Below are 18,020 nucleotides of genomic sequence, written 5' to 3'. Positions count from 1 at the left end.
AAGCAATTCTCTTTAGGCATAATTACCTTAGAGGATATTTCTTCCTCTTTACTCTTCCCTACCTTTTCTCTTTTTCTTTTGTTTTTCATTTGTGCTTGATCCTCAGCCACTTGTTAAGGTGAGAGAGGATAAAGTACAAATTTCTTTTCCTTGTGAGTGAAGGTAATTTCATTAGTAAGACCATCATGTACAGTTTTCTTTTCAAATTGCCATGGTCTTCCTAACAAAATATGACAAGCTTCCATTGGTACTATATCACATAAAGCTTGGTCCTCATACTTCCCAATGGAAAACTTGACCTTCACTTGTTGGTCAACTACTATGTCGCCATCCCTATTAAGCCATTGAAAATGATAAGGTTGAGGATGTGGCATAGTAATTAAACTCAACTTTTTAACCAACCTAGTGCTACAACAGTTGCACCATGAACCACTATCAACAATGAGAGAACAAGCATTATTTAAAACATTACATCTTGTATGAAAGATGTTCTCTCTTTGTGATAGGGTACCACTAGGTTGATTATGAAGGATTCTCCTAAGCATTAGGAGCTCTCCTTCATAAGGATAAATTGGCTCCACTTTGGACCTTTGAAGCTTTGTTTCAACCTCACTCTCACTAGAAGAGGAGGTAGTAGTCTCTTCTTGACTACTATAAGTGTCATGCCCCCTTAAGATCATGGCTTTCTTTGTAGGGCATTGAGAAGCAATGTGGCCTCTCCCTAGACACTTGAAACATTTAATATCACTAGTCTTTGTGCTAGTGTGTGGAGTGATGAGATCTTTATCCTTATCTTTGTTTTTCTCTTTCCTCTTAGCCAATTCTTTGGAGGGTTCTAAAATAATTTTCTTTTCAAAAGGTTTTTCTTCCTCCATGTAGTCTTTCTTAAGAGATCTAGAGTGGGAGCTTTCTCTTTTAGAAGATTTTCTCAATATTTGTTGTTCTACCCTTACACAAAGTTGGACCAAGTCATTTAGGTCCCTGTAGGGTAGTAGCTCCACTTGGTCTCTAATCTCTAAGTTAAGACCACTCATGAATCTGGCTACTGTAGTGGCTTCCTCTTCCCTTATACAAGCCCTCATCATGTAAAGCTCCATTTGTTGCCTGTACTGTTCTACAGACATATCTTTTTGTTGGAGCCTTTGAAGCTTATTCATAAGCTCCCTGCCATAGTAAGAGGGAATGTGTCTCCTCCTCAATGCACTCCTAAGATCATTCCAATATTGGATAGGAGGATCATTGTGTCGACGTCTTTCTCTTTCCAAAGAGGTCCACCAATACATTGCATGCCCTTGAAAGCTAAGGGTTGCAAGAGGAACTTTCCTTTCTTCGCTTACCCTATGGCAAGCAAAGAGTTGTTCTACCTTCATCTTCCAATCAAGGTAGGCCTCCGCATCATCCTTCCCAAAAAATTGAGGGAGATCCACCTTGGATTCCCTAGGTTTAATAGTTCTTTTTGGGGAAGGTTGATAATGGTTACCTACATTAAGGCTTTCATTAGGAGATTTTATTGTGAATGTGAACTCCTACTCTTTTTTCTATGTTTTCTCATATTTTCTTTCAACTTTTCTTCTTCTTGTTTTAAAATTCTCAACTCTTCCTCAAGGTAAGCAAGTTGTCCTTCTCTTTCAATCTTTTCCTTCTCTCTTTGAATGGACTCTTGCTTTTTCCATAGTTTAAGTGATTTGAGCTCTTTAGTGATACATGAAAGACTTTTTGGAGAGCCATCACTTTTACTATGGGAGAAATCTTGAGACATTTTAATTCAAGAATATATTTTCACACAAAAATAGTTTTTATGAAAATAATGTTTTTGAAGTGCTTTAGACTTGGCACTTGGAGGTCTAAGAGTACAAATTGAACTTTGGAGGGAGGTGAGTTACTAAAGAGCCACTTAATAACCAAGCCTCTTCAAGTAAAAATCTCTAAACCCCTTTGTACTTTTGTCTTGCACAAAACAATTTTCACAAAGACCTTTTCTTAAAGAAAAATAACAAACAAGTGCCTATGTGTACAATTTATATGATGCTTGAAAACATAAAGAGCAAGAAAACATAAATTGCTTGAAAACTTAAATGACTGAAAACATAAATTGCTTAAAACATAAAAGACTTGAAAACATAAACTAGGCGTTGAAAGCAATTAAACCTAAGTGAGAGCTTGAGAGGCACCAAAGACCTTCAAGGACCCTCTCACAAGTACTACACGAATTTTACTATGAGAACTCTTAAGGAGAGATAGAGATACACCAAAGGCACTCCAAGACACTCCTTAATAAAGGCCTTGTACAAAAATTTGGAAAACAAAAATTACAAGAAAATTGAAATTGAAATTTTCTTCAAATGAAATGCAAATTCACACTCCAAATGAAATGTAAATTTACTTTCAAATGAAATTAGTGGCTGCACTTAATTTCAAAGAAAACAAATTAGTCACTAATTAGAAACAAATTTTAGTAACGGATTTGTAAGGAAAAAAACAAGTTTTAGAAACCAAAAATTCCGTCACTAAAATTAGTCTCTAAATTTTCACAAAAAAATTTTCACAAAAAAATTTTCACAAATGATTTAGCTCCTTCTTGCTCCAATCCAGCCACCAAGTTGCAGCCTTGTAGACCCCTAAAATTGTCCGGGTCGGAAATAAAACTCGAAGACCCTCAAAGATCGAAGGAAAGTCAGCCAGAAGGACTCCTAGAAGACCATAGGATGGCTATCTGTAGATTTAGAGGTCTTAGAGTAGCTTAAAATAAGGAAGTGGAGGGAATGAAGCCCAATACGGCCGTACTAAACTTAATACGGCCGTATTGAAGCTTCAATATGGCCGCAGTGAACTCAATACGGCGTATTGAAGTTTCTGAAACTTCAATACGGCCGTACTGAAATCAATACGGCCGTATTGAAGCTTCAATAGAGCCGCAGTGAACTCAATACGGGCGCATTGAAATTTCTGAATTTCAATACGGCCGTATTGAACTCAATACGGCCGTATTGAAGTTCAAAAATTTCAATACGGCGGTATTGATTCCATAGCCCGTATTGCGCCTGTTCCCTATAAATATGGCGTCATTTTGACGTCATTGGACACTTTGGAACATAGTTTCAACCCTCTCCTTGAGTATTCTGGGGTTTTTGAGCAGTGTTCTGCCCTAGAAATCACTCGGAGAGTTGATCCGACGAAGTTCTTGAGCCCCGAGCCATTTTGCTTGAGGATCGAACCTAGTCGAAGGGAAATCCTCCGGATTTCCATAGTTAAAATTTTATAGGAAGGAGCGAGCGGGCTTGTAGAGCGAGGGAACGCCAAAAAGCTTCCCAGTTTTACTTGATATATAAAAAGCACGCTTCAAGAGGTTTCTTTTCTAAAAATCCCTTCTTTTACTGCTTTCTGTGTGCATATTAAACTGTCATCATGTAGATAGTTAATTTATAATTGCTTAGAATAAATAGGGGTAATTTAGTAATTTTGCACTATTATTTTTAGAAATAATCTGTCATAGGGAACCCGAAAGGGGCGTTGTGGGGTGCTAACACCTTCCCCACACGTAACCGACTCCCTTACCCGACTCTGGTTGTAATGGCCGAAGTCGATTTTTGAATCGATTGCCTTAAACTTCTTTTTCCAATGTTTTGAGTAAAACATTGGTGGCGACTCCATGAACCCTTCCTTTTTATGAAAACCGCTAATCCATGGAGGGTCCCGCTTGGGATTAACATGGATTGGTGAGCCTTTTAATAAAATTGCTCGTTTGACGAGGTCTCAGTTTGAGAATAAGTCATTCTAGCAATCCATATTTTTAAACAAATAGTCCAACCATCCTTCGCGAGTGCCGAAAGCCCGTTTCGGGCCGGTGGCGACAGATGGCGACTCTGCTGGGGAAGCTTCGAGAGTCAGTCCCATTTAGTGATAGATTGTTTTTAACAAATAATAGTTAAAAATTACTTCGTTACCCCTTGCTTGTATGATAACATGATTTATTATATGGCTTTAAATAACTGTTGTATGTTTAAAATTCCGCAATTGTTTGAAATACAAACTGCACACAAACCTTTGCACACAACAGTTCCCTCTATACCCGGGGGCATGAGTGATTAACCATAGGGAGTGGATGTTAGTACGGCCGGTTGTCGAATGGGTCTATAGGTGCCCGTAGACCGTTGTCGGAAAACATCACTCAAGGTGATAACCATGAACTTGAGTCCGACGGTGCGTTGGAGCTTTCCATCGACTTACGACGAGAGGAATTGGGTCCCTATAATGGGGGCACCTTGGGGGCCTCAGACCGGTGAGAACAGTTAGATCCACCTTGAATATGCACTTTTCTGCAGGATACCCCTACCTCGTGATTCGCTCGTGATTGTTCGTGGATGAGTGAATTGTTTGTGCATTGATTATGTGAAATTGTTTGAGCATACATTGCATTTCTTTAAACATACAACATTCCTATTCCTTTTTAAAATAAGAATAAATAGGAATAAGAATCTTCCATTGCATGGTGTTAACATCTACCTTCATCACATTCATATAGGTAGTTTCCCTTTTCACCCAAAAAATACAAAATATATAAAATAAAAAATACCCAAAAAAAAGAAAAAAGGGTCATTTATCCAAACCAAGCAATATCATGCATCATCTTAGGGACATCCTAAAAACATGATAATGCTTAGTTGAATAAACACAATGCATGCATATTCAACGTCATCATCTCATATCATGCATTCTTATCAAAGATTATGGAGGGATCTAGGTTTGCATTTCATACATCCCTCCTAGTAATTCATTAATAAACGTAAATAAAAAGAAAGGATTAAATCGATGCGTATGTTCAAGATGGATCGCACGCCATTTGTTATTAAGTGTAAGCCAACAACCGCGCCAAGCGAACACACGTCAACTCCGTTGTTGGTAATCAAGACAAACAAAGGGGAAGGTCCAATGCCGTTAAGGATCATCGCTCCAAGGCCTTTTCCCTACGAATCAAATAAGGCTGTGCCATGGATATACGACATCCATTCTTCTGCCGACAGCGATATTTCCAACATCGCTGGACTTGGGGGCATGACTAGGAGTGGCAGGATCTACACTCCCGAAGATCTTCATGATAAAGCCCCCAAGAATAAAGAAAAAGAAGAAAAGAAAACCGAGGAAAAAGAATCCGAGGAGGAGACAGACGAGCTGTTAAAGTTTATCCGACAGAGCGAGTACTCCATCATGGATCAACTTCATAGGACGCCAGCAAAGATTACGCTGTTGTCGTTGATCCTAAGCTCCGAACCGCATCGGCAAGCTCTGTCGAAAGTCTTGAACGAGGTATATGTGTCGCATACCATCTCCCAAGACAAGTTTGAGGGGATTGTTAGTCACATCACGGTTAGTGATCACCTCACCTTCACCGATGAAGAAATCCCCGCTGGGGGACCGAATCATAACAAGCCCTTGCACATCTCTATAAAGTGCAAGGAGTATCACATCGCTAAAGTCTTGGTAGATAATGGATCTTCCTTGAATGTGATGCCAAAAAGAACGCTCAAGCAATTGGCAATCAAGGGAGTCCAAATGCGCCCGAGCAACATGATCGTTCGAGCCTTCGATGGTTCTAAAAGAGAAGTGGTGGGAGAGATCAATCTTCCAATCCAAATTGGACCCACTATCTTTAATGTCGAATTCCAAGTGATGGACATTACTCCCGCATACAGCTGTCTCCTCGGCCGACCTTGGATTCATGATGCGAAAGCTGTACCCTCTACGCTCCACCAGAAAGTCAAGTTCATAGTGGGTGACAAACTGGTGACTGTACAAGCTGACGATGACATACTCATCAGCAAACCATCCACCATACCTTACGTGGATGCAGCGGAGGAAGCTTTAGAAACCGCCTTCCAAGCATTGGAAATCGCCAATGTCGAAACGTTTCCCCGAGAAATGAAGAAGGTAGCCTCCATGCTCACCAAGAACGGATACTTGCCGGGACAAGGACTTGGCAAGGACTCCCAAGGGACTCCAGAGCTACCCATTATCAAAGATAATCCGAGGAAACAAGGGTTAGGATACAACCCTAATAAAGATCAAAGGACGAAGAGGAACCAAGATCCTTCTCGACGTTCTTTAAGCCAGATCTTTAGGAAGGCCGGTTCACAAGCGTCAAGGCCGGTCGTCGTCATCAAGTGCTCTTCTCCTTCCGATAGAGATGTATAGGCCTGATGACTATTAGAGATTACTCCTCGGGGACAGCCCGACCCCCGAGCCTCGATAGGGCACATGTTTCCACTATGATTATAATAAAATCATTCTTCACTATTTCTTATTGCTTCTTTTCTTGCTTGCAATAAAAATTCTAAACCACATTATTTAACCCTGTTTGAATGAACATAAGTGAGGTTAAAATCATCTTAATAATCAATAAACCCACATCATTTTGTGTGGAAGTGTGCACGACAACTTGGAGCACCTTTCCTTGGCCTCAATAAGTGCCGTCATGGATAAAAAGAAATCCATTCAGGACAAAAATCCTAAAAATAAAAGAAGCTCGGCAGGAAACCCAAAAAAGGGGACTGCGCAAAAATAAGAGCAAAAGACCCGCTAGGAATCCCACAAAAGGGTGACCTAGGCAAAAATTAGGGTTGCAAAATAATGAACAAAAACAAAAGCCCGCTAAAACTCCACAAATGGGTGTTTTAGGCAAAAGTTAGGGCAATCGAAAAACAGAATAAATCCATGATGGTACCACCAACTGAATTCAACAAAGGGGCTCAAGAAAAGCTATCCAAGTTGTCAAATCACAAATGTTAATAACCAAGACGTGCTTAACTTCATAAGTGTTTAATCAAACAAGTCTAAACACTTAAGCCTACCATTGGCCAAGCCATTCTTACAAAATCCATTTTTTAAAAAATAAATAATCCCCTCTAAAACACAAACTTTCAAAAAAGAATATACCTTTCCTTTCTTTTCTCTCTTGTCCCAAACGATTTTAGGATAATCTAGTGGAAACATGGAGATATAGTGGTCAATAGGAGGGTTGACATATCTTTTAAAGGAAGGGAAGGATCATTTGGTTGATGACACCAAATCTCAATATAACATGCATCATTCCTCGGTTACAGAAATCGGCAGCACACAACCCGTCTAGAGGAATGGCAAAAATCCAAACAGAGAAACACATCGGTTAATTCTTTTGAAAAGTGAATCAAATAGAATTAGGTGCATCATACTGCATACATGCATACAGATGATAGGTGTAATGGAAGATCACTTATTCTCTGTTTATTGGAAAAAACAAAAAAAAATATATATATAAACTTCAGAAAAACAATACGCCCGTATCATGTTCAGTATGCCCGTACCAAAATTAGGGTTATGAACAAATTTTCAATTCAATACGGGCATACTAAAATGAATAACGGCCGTATTGGCAATAACAGAAATCCTCCCTCACATCAATGACAAAATTCCTCCAAGAAGAAGAGGATAGGGGGAGCCATCCATTTTTTCCAAAAATAAAATAATTAAACTTGCATTTTGTGCATCGCGCACATTAATTGCACATTCAAAGACCTCATCATGAGGCAATTGCATAAAATAGAAAAAAATAGAAAATTGCTTATGTATGGCAGCGGTCAACAGAAAAAGCCGCAAATCAACAGAAAAGGCAAAAAATACAAAAAAGCCAAAAATGACAAAAAGGCAAAAGATTTGGAAAATCAATCGCCTCTTTCAGAATAACTAAGCCTGGAGAGGCTTGCCGAAATAATACTCTTTCAGAATAATTGAGCCTGGAGAGGCTCGCCGAAATAATACTCTTTCAGAATAACTAAGCCTGGAGAGGCTTGCCGAAATAATACTCTTTCAAGAATAATTGAGCCTGGAGAGGCTCGCCGAAATAATACTCTTTCAGAATAACTAAGCCTGGAGAGGCTTGCCGAAATAATACTCTTTCAAGAATAATTGAGCCTGGAGAGGCTCGCCGAAATAATACTCTTTCAGAATAACTAAGCCTGGAGAGGCTTGCCGAAATAATACTCTTTCAAGAATAATTGAGCGTGGAGAGGCTCGCCGAAATAATACTCTTTCAGAATAACTAAGCCTGGAGAGGCTTGCCGAAATAATACTCTTTCAGAATAACTGAGCCTGGAGAGGCTTGCTGAAATAATACTCCCCAGAGATATTTCAACTCAAGCTCATAGAACAAATCCCCAGCGAGAGTTACCAAAGCAAGATCGTCAAAATCCCCAATGGAAGTACGATCTCCCAAGCAGAATATCCAAGTCAAAGGACTTAAACTTCCTCAGTGAAGATAGCTCTCCAACTCAGGCGTTGAGTGAATCTAAGCCTGTAGAGGCTTCCTAAATAATACTCTGGGATACATAAGATCCCCAAATCCCCAGTCGCCTACTCAAGAGGCATTCCTACAAAAAGAAAAAAATCAAAAAATATCAATAAATATTCCCCAAGCGGAATGCGGCATCCAGCCAAGCACCAAACATCAAGGTTATTTGCCTAACAAAAGAGGCCAGTCAAGAAATGAATGACAAAATCCCCAGTGGATAACAGCCTACACAGAGGCAGCAAAAATCAGAAAATCCAAAAGAGATACCCGAATAAGGACAACCGGGATACTCCACCTACGTCAAAAGGACGTCAGCCAAACATAAGGCATCGCTCAAAGAGAGAGCATCTGTGTCTACACCTCAAGGAGTCAAAAATTCCCCATGGGTACCAACAATGCAATGCAAGTTGGGGCACAGGAACCTATGAATGACTGCACATCCCCTAGACGGATCCCTGCGTTATCCAGCCCTCAGCGGCACAAAATCAGAAAAACAAACCGTCGAAGCAGCATTGTGGACTGTGGAGACAAACTATACTCAACTGCCTCATGTTGAGAGGCAGGGCCTGGAGAGGCGATACTCAACTACCTCATGTTGAGAGGCAGGGCCTGGAGAGGCGATACTCAACTACCTCATGTTGAGAGGCAGGGCCTGGAGAGGCAATACTCAACTGCTGAATGTTAAGAGGCAGGGCCTGGAGAGGCGATACTCAACTACCTCATGTTGAGAGGCAGGGCCTGGAGAGGCGATACTCAACTACCTCATGTTGAGAGGCAGGGCCTGGAGAGGCGATACTCAACTGCCGAATGTTAAGAGGCAGGAACTGCTGAATGTTAAGAGGCAAGGCCTGGAGAGGCAATACTCAACTGCTGAATGTTAAGAGGCAGGGCCTGGAGAGGCAATACTCAACTGCTGAATGTTAAGAGGCAGGGCCTGGAGAGGCAATACTCAACTGTTGAATGTTAAGAGGCAGGGCCTGGAGAGGCAATACTCAACTGCTGAATGTTAAGAGGCAGGGCCTGGAGAGGCAATACTCAACTGCTGAATGTTAAGAGGCAGGGCCTGGAGAGGCAATACTCAACTGCTGAATGTTAAGAGGCAGGGCCTGGAGAGGCAATACTCAACTGCTGAATGTTAAGAGGCAGGGCCTGGAGAGGCAATACTCAACTGCTGAATGTTAAGAGGCAGGGCCTGGAGAGGCAATACTCAACTGCCGAATGTTAAGAGGCAGGGCCTGGAGAGGCGGTACTCAACTACCAAGGTTGTCAGAAACGCCGAGGTATGCATCAACCTGGAGAGGCTACTCAACAATTTTCCACCAGAAGACATTACAAGTCAGAAGGTTGGCACATTACCCGGACAATTGGGTCAACTCCTTTACTTGTCAATCGGTACACCAAAAGGCCGTTTGATTAAGTAAAGGGGGGGGCAGCTGTAGACCCCTAAAATTGTCCGGGTCGGAAATAAAACTCGAAGACCCTCAAAGATCGAAGGAAAGTCAGCCAGAAGGACTCCTAGAAGACCATAGGATGGCTATCTGTAGATTTAGAGGTCTTAGAGTAGCTTAAAATAAGGAAGTGGAGGGAATGAAGCCCAATACGGCCGTACTAAACTTAATACGGCCGTATTGAAGCTTCAATATGGCCGCAGTGAACTCAATACGGCGTATTGAAGTTTCTGAAACTTCAATACGGCCGTACTGAAATCAATACGGCCGTATTGAAGCTTCAATAGAGCCGCAGTGAACTCAATACGGGCGCATTGAAATTTCTGAATTTCAATACGGCCGTATTGAACTCAATACGGCCGTATTGAAGTTCAAAAATTTCAATACGGCGGTATTGATTCCATAGCCCGTATTGCGCCTGTTCCCTATAAATATGGCGTCATTTTGACGTCATTGGACACTTTGGAACATAGTTTCAACCCTCTCCTTGAGTATTCTGGGGTTTTTGAGCAGTGTTCTGCCCTAGAAATCACTCGGAGAGTTGATCCGACGAAGTTCTTGAGCCCCGAGCCATTTTGCTTGAGGATCGAACCTAGTCGAAGGGAAATCCTCCGGATTTCCATAGTTAAAATTTTATAGGAAGGAGCGAGCGGGCTTGTAGAGCGAGGGAACGCCAAAAAGCTTCCCAGTTTTACTTGATATATAAAAAGCACGCTTCAAGAGGTTTCTTTTCTAAAAATCCCTTCTTTTACTGCTTTCTGTGTGCATATTAAACTGTCATCATGTAGATAGTTAATTTATAATTGCTTAGAATAAATAGGGGTAATTTAGTAATTTTGCACTATTATTTTTAGAAATAATCTGTCATAGGGAACCCGAAAGGGGCGTTGTGGGGTGCTAACACCTTCCCCACACGTAACCGACTCCCTTACCCGACTCTGGTTGTAATGGCCGAAGTCGATTTTTGAATCGATTGCCTTAAACTTCTTTTTCCAATGTTTTGAGTAAAACATTGGTGGCGACTCCATGAACCCTTCCATTTTATGAAAACCGCTAATCCATGGAGGGTCCCGCTTGGGATTAACATGGATTGGTGAGCCTTTTAATAAAATTGCTCGTTTGACGAGGTCTCAGTTTGAGAATAAGTCATTCTAGCAATCCATATTTTTAAACAAATAGTCCAACCATCCTTCGCGAGTGCCGAAAGCCCGTTTCGGGCCGGTGGCGACAAGCCTCACAAGGTGTTTCACTCCTCTCTTAGAAGCAACCTTGACTTTGGTCACTCCTAGGTGTTTTCAAGAGCCTTGCCACCAAGAGAGAACAAACTCCCTTGTAGACCCCTAAAATTGTCCAGGTCGGAAATAAAGCTTGAAGACTCTCGAAGACTGAAGGAAGATCAGCCAGAAGGACTTCCAGAAGGCCCAAGGAGGGTTCTCTATAGGTCTAGAGGTCTTAGGATAGCTAAAATAAGAAAAGTGGGAGGAATGAAGCCCAATACGGCATCCCAGAGGTTCAGTACGGCCGTATTGAACATTTTGAACTTCAATACGGCCGCACTGAACTCAATACGGCCGTATTGAAGTTTCTGAACTTCAATACGGCTGCATTGAATTCAATACGGCTGCACTGAACTTCAATACGGCTGCACTGAACTTCAATACGGCCGTATTGAGGTTTTTGAACTTCAATACGGCCGTATTGAATTCAATACGGCCGTATTGTAGTTCAAAACTTCAATACGGACCGTATTGACCCCCAGGAACCGTATTGAGCCTCTTCCCTATAAATATGACGTCAATGGGACGTCATTTCACACTTTCACACTGAGTTTTAACCCTCTTCTTGAGTATTCTGGGTTTTTTTGAGCAGTGCTCTGCCTAGAAATCACTCGGAGAGTTGATCCGACAAAGTTCTCGAGTTCTGAGCTTTTTGCTTGAGTCTCGAACTGAGTCGAAGGGAAATCCGGAGGATTTCCATAGTTAAAATTTTCTAGGAGGGAGCGAGCGGGCTTGTAGAGCGAGGGAACGCCAAAAAGCTTCCCAGTTTTACTTGAATATAAAAGCACGCTTCAAAGGTTTCTTCTTAAGACCTTCCTTTTACTGCTTTCTGTGTGCATATTTAAACTGTCATCATGTAGATAGTTAATTTATAATTGCTTAGAATAAATAGGGGTAATTTAGTAATTTCGCACTATTATTTTTTTAAATAATCTGTCATAGGGAACCCGAAAGGGGCGCTGTGGGGTGCTAACACCTTCCCCACGCGTAACCGACTCCCTTACCCGACTCTGGTTGTAATGGCCGAAGTCGATTTTTGAATCGATTGCCTTAAACTTCTTTTTCCAATGTTTTGAGTAAAACATTGGTGGCGACTCCATGAACCCTTCCTTTTTATGAAAACTGCTAATCCATGGAGGGTCCCGCTTGGGATTAACATGGATTGGTGAGCCTTTTAATAAAATTTCTCGTTTGACAAGGTCTCAGTTTGAGAATAAGTCATTCTAGCAATCCATATTTTTAAATAAATAAAAGAGTCCAACCATCCTTCGCGAATGCCGAAAGCCCGTTTCGGGCCGGTGGCGACAGATGGCGACTCCACTGGGGAAGTTTAGAGAGTCAGTCCCATTTAGTGACAGATTATTTTTAACAAATAATAGTTAAATATACTTTATTACCCCTTGCTTGTATGATAACACGTTTTACCTATTTGGCTTTTAATAACTGTTGTTTGTTTAAATTTCCGCAATTGTTTGAAATAAAAACTGCACACAAACCTTTGCACACAACAGTTCCCTCTATACCCGGGGGCATGAGTGGTAAGCCATAGGGAGTGGATGTTAGTACGGCCGGTTGTCGAATGGGTCTATAGGTGCCCGTAGACCGTTGTCGGAAAGCATCACTCAAGGTGATAACCATGAACTCGAGTCCGACAGTGCGTTGGAGCTTTCCATCGACTTACGACGAGAGGAATTGGGTCCCTATAATGGGGGCACCTTGGGGGCCTCAGACCGGTGAGAACAGTTAGAACCACCTTGAATATGCACCTTTCTGCAGGATACCCCTACCTCGTGATTCGCTCGTGACTGTTCGTGGATGAGTGAATTGTTTGTGTAAATGCTTATGTGCAATTGTTTGTGCATTAATAAATAACCTCGCGATAAGGTCTATAGAATAATCCCCATGCATGAAAATGTCATGACATGAGAGGAAAAACCAATGTGTGAAAATATAATAAAAGTGAGGAGCATGTGCATCATTACCAATAAGATATCATGCATCCTCATAAACCATGCGTTCTAGGTTCACCAATACCTCTTGACATGAGTAAAAGAGACCCATAATTATCGAGATTCTCCGTTGGGGAGGGATCATAATTCAAGGAGGGTGGTAACACTCCATTTTAAAAAGGCAGCGCCTTAAAAATGGAGGGTTATCAAGCTCATGTCAAGAGCGTATTCATCCCATAAATAAACTAATTAAAATATTCATTTTAGAAAGTGGCTGGTCATCTCTCTGTCCTCACACGCGCGCAGAAAATCAAGAAAATGGAAGCGCTGGAAGAGCAAAATAAAAAGCTCACAACCGGGCTCTCTCAGCTCAAAGAGCAGATGGCGCAAATGATGGAGCTCATGTGTCACCACAATATCCATGGATCACACCACAGTGACCATGAGTCCCATCATGGAGAGGAGGAAGGGCACGAGGAAGACCCTCCGAGAGCTGTACCCCTTGGGGCGGGGATTACGATTAGAGAGCCTGAAATTTCAAAAGACCAATTCCACGCCCTAGAGGATCGGTTGAGGGCTATGGAGGGGCATGATTTTGACATTAAAGATGCCGCCGACATGTGTTTAGTGAGGGACATCCAATTCCCTCCTAAATTTAAAGTGCCGGATTTCCCAAAGTACGTGGGATCGACTTGCCCTAAGATTCATCTCACCATGTACTGTCGCAAAATGGCTGCATATGCCACAAACGAAAAGCTCTTGATCCACTGCTTCCAAGAGAGCTTGGCTTATACCGCGCTCAACTGGTATATGCAGCTAGATGGAAATCTAGTACACACATGGAGGCAGTTGGCCGACGCCTTTCTCAAGCGCTACAAATACAACATCGACCTAACACCCGATAGGTCAGATCTTCAAGCCTTGAGTAAAAAGAACGATGAATCCTTCAAGGCGTACGCCCAACGTTGGAGGGAGTTGGCGGCACAGATAGAGCCCCCGCTGTCGGATAAGGAGACGGTGTCCTTGTTCATCAATTCGTTGACTGGTCCCTATTATGACAAGATGATAGGGAACACGACAACACTCTTCTCGGACATCATCACCATTGGAGAAAGGGTGGAACAAGGACTCAAAAGTGGGAAGCTGGCTAAGCCTTCCCAACCATATGAAGCTAAGAAGGCCTTCGGGAAGAAGAAAGAAGGAGGAGTCAACGCTATAACCATTTCTTCATCTTCTTCCACTTCGAAGTCAGGAAAGTCGCAGTATAACCCTGTGAGGAAGCTTGATAAACTTCCGACCACATATAGCGACCTCCTGCCGAAGTTAGTGGAAGCTCATCTTCTAGCTTACATTCCACCAAGGAAGATGGATCCACCTTATCCCGAGTGGTACAAACCACAAGATAAATGCCTATACCACTCGGGGGCACCAGGACATTCAACGGAGAACTGTAAGGCTCTCAAACACAAGGTCCAAGACCTTATTGATGCCGGGTGGGTCACCTTCGATTCGACAGCACCCGACGTGAGCAAGAATCCTCTACCAAAGCAGGAGTAGAGAATGACAAGCCACGATAGGGCCCCTCCTTAATTTTCTTTTTCTTTTTGGGACTCATGATCAGTACCCGAGATCATGAGAACCTTTTCATGTAAATAAGGGTCTTTGTACAAATTTTAATACATATCAATAAAGAGGCATTTCTCACACATTATTCTCTCATTTGTTCTTTTCTCTCTTTCTCTCATTAATATTAATAAAATTCTAAACCTAAACAGAACCAATAAAACAATTATGTCTGTGATTGTTCGCTCCGACCGGGATCCGAAAGTTGAGGATGAATGGGTTGAGTTGGACAGTGATGAGGAGACCATTTCTCCGGACTTGCAAAGACTGCTAGATCAAGAGGCTCGTCTACTCCAACCGCATCAAGAAAAATTGGAGACCGTAAATTTGGGGCAAGGCCAAGAAATAAAAGAGGTCAATATTGGAACCCATATCAGTGATGAAATAAGGGAGCAATTGATCCAGTTGTTAAAGGAATACAAAGATGTATTTGCATGGTCGTACCATGATATGCCCGGTTTGGACTCTAATATCGTCGAGCACAAATTACCATTGAAAGAAGGGTTTCGACCCGTCAAACAAAAGCTCCGACGAGTCAAGCCCGAATGGTCTTTAAAGATCAAGGAGGAGGTAGAAAAACAATTAGACGCGGGGTTCCTGGTTGTGTCCCAGTATCCCGAATGGCTGGCTAACATTGTGCCAGTCATTAAAAAGAATGGAAAGGTTAGAGTTTGTGTTGACTACAGGGATCTTAATCGTGCTAGTCCAAAGGACGATTTTCCCTTACCACACATCGATACATTGGTGGATCATACAGCCACAAACACACTCTATTCCTTCATGGATGGGTACTCTGGGTACAACCAAATCAAGATGAATGTGGAAGACCGCGAGAAGACTTCCTTCATTACACCCTGGGGTACTTTTTGCTACAGGGTAATGCCTTTTGGACTCAAGAATGCGGGTGCCACCTATCAACGAGCGATGGTGACGTTATTCCATGATATGATCCACAAAGAAATTGAAGTATATGTGGATGACATGATCGCAAAGTCAAAAGATGAGATGGACCATGTCCAATATTTGAGAAAATTATTCAATCGGCTTCGCAAGTATCAGCTTAAGCTAAATCCGGCTAAGTGTACTTTCGGAGTCCGGTCGGGTAAGCTTCTCGGGTTCATCGTCAGTGGAAAAGGCATAGAGGTGGACCCTGATAAAGTAAAGGCAATAATGGAAATGCCTCCTCCTAAAACTGAGAAAGAAATTAGAGGATTCCTCGGCAGGGTGAACTACGTTGCAAGGTTCATCGCACAGTTGACTGACACGTGCAAGCCAATATTCAAGCTGTTGCGCAAAAATCATTCCGAAGTTTGGGATGAAAATTGTCAACAAGCTTTTGATAAGATCAAACAGTGCTTGGCCAATCCACCGGTATTGGTGCCACCTGTCGAGGGAAGACCATTAATCCTCTACTTGACGGTGCTTGATGAGTCTATGGGGGCTGTGCTGGGACAACAAGATGAAACAGGAAAGAAAGAACAAGCCATCTACTACCTGAGCAAGAAATTTCTTGATTATGAAACCTGCTATACGCCGCTAGAAAAAACGTGCTGCGCGTTAGCATGGGCAACGCAAAGGCTCAGGCAGTATATGATAAGGCATACTACTTGGTTGGTTTCCAAAATGGACCCAATCAAGTACGTGTTCGACAAACCAATAATCACTGGGAAGATTGCCCGATGGCAAGTACAGTTATCAGAATTTGACATCATACATGTTACTCAAAAGGCCATCAAGGGTAGTACCCTAGCTGATTACCTAGCACACGGGCCGACCAACGACTACCAATCCCTTCAGGATGATTTCCCCGATGAGCATATAATGCATCTACAACATGAAGAGCTTAAAGATGATGCATGGACCATGTATTTTGATGGAGCCTCCAACATGCTTGGACGAGGGATTGGCACAGTGCTAATCTCTCCACAAGGAAAACACATCCCCATAACGGCAAGACTCAACTTTGATTGTACAAACAATATGGCAGAATACGAGGCTTGCGCGTTGGGAATCCAAGCAGCCATCAACAATGGTATCCTAAAGCTCAAAGTATTTGGTGATTCGGCCCTAGTCATCTACCAATTACGAGGTGAATGGGAAGTCCGAAATCCCAAATTGATACCATATGTTGAGCACATCAAAGATTTGACACAACTCTTCCAAAGTGTCATCTTTGAATACATTCCAAGGGAGGAAAATCAGTTTGCCGACGCTCTTGCCACACTATCATCAATGTTCGCCTTGGATAATGAGCATGAAATGCCCATCATCAATATCCGGAGGCATGATAAGCAAGCGTTTTGCCTTCTGATAGATGAAGTAGTTGATGATCATTCATGGTTCCATGACATCAAGCAATATTTGACAAAAGGGGAATATCCTGATATGGCCAGTGATAATGACAAGAAGCATATCCGAAGAAGGGCCATGGGATTTTTGCTAGTCGGCGAAACCCTCTACAAGAAAAATTATGACTCGGTCTTGTTGAGATGTGTAGACCAAGTCGAAGCCCAAAACATGATCAAAGAAGTTCATGAGGGGGTTTTCGGTACCCACATTCCCGGGCCCGCAATGGCTAAAAAGATCCTCAAGGCGGGATATTATTGGTCGACCATGGAAAAGGATTGTTACCAATATGTGCGAAAATGCCATAAATGTCAAGCATACGCCGACAACATTCATATCCCACCAACCCCACTCAACGTATTGGCTTCACCTTGGCCATTCTCAATGTGGGGCATGGATGTTATTGGACCCATTGAGCCGAAAGCATCCAACGGGCACAGATTCATTCTTGTGGCCATTGACTATTTCACCAAATGGGTAGAAGCGGCATCGTATGCTCATGTGACCCGAAAGGTGGTAACATCCTTCATCAAAAAGAATATGATATGCAGATACGGTATTCCTGATAAAATCATCACCGATAATGGATCCAATCTAAATAACAAGATGGTGGAAGAACTGTGCCAAGAGTTCAAAATCCAACACCACAACTCTTCCCCCTATCGACCAAAGATGAATGGGGCAGTCGAGGCAGCCAATAAAAATATCAAGAAGATAGTGCAAAAGATGGTTGTCTCATTCAAAGACTGGCATGAGATGCTACCTTTCGCTCTCCATGGATACAGGACTTCAGTACGCACATCCACAGGAGCTACTCCATTCTCCCTCGTTTATGGGATGGAGGCGGTCTTGCCTGTTGAAGTTGAGATACCTTCTCTAAGGGTAATCATGGAAGCGAAACTTTCCGAGGCAGAATGGGTTCAAAGCCGATATGACCAGTTAAACCTTATTGAAGAAAAACGGCTGAACGCCATATGCCATGGTCAAGCCTATCAAAGAAAGATCAAAAAGGCTTTTGACAAGAAAGTTCACCCTCGAGTCTATCATGAGGGAGAGC

Source organism: Cajanus cajan, chromosome 6 (genome assembly GCF_000230855.2).
Source record: "Cajanus cajan strain Asha chromosome 6, NIPB_CcT2T_4, whole genome shotgun sequence".
Taxonomy (NCBI): domain Eukaryota; kingdom Viridiplantae; phylum Streptophyta; class Magnoliopsida; order Fabales; family Fabaceae; genus Cajanus; species Cajanus cajan.
This window is presented reverse-complemented; position numbering follows the sequence as displayed.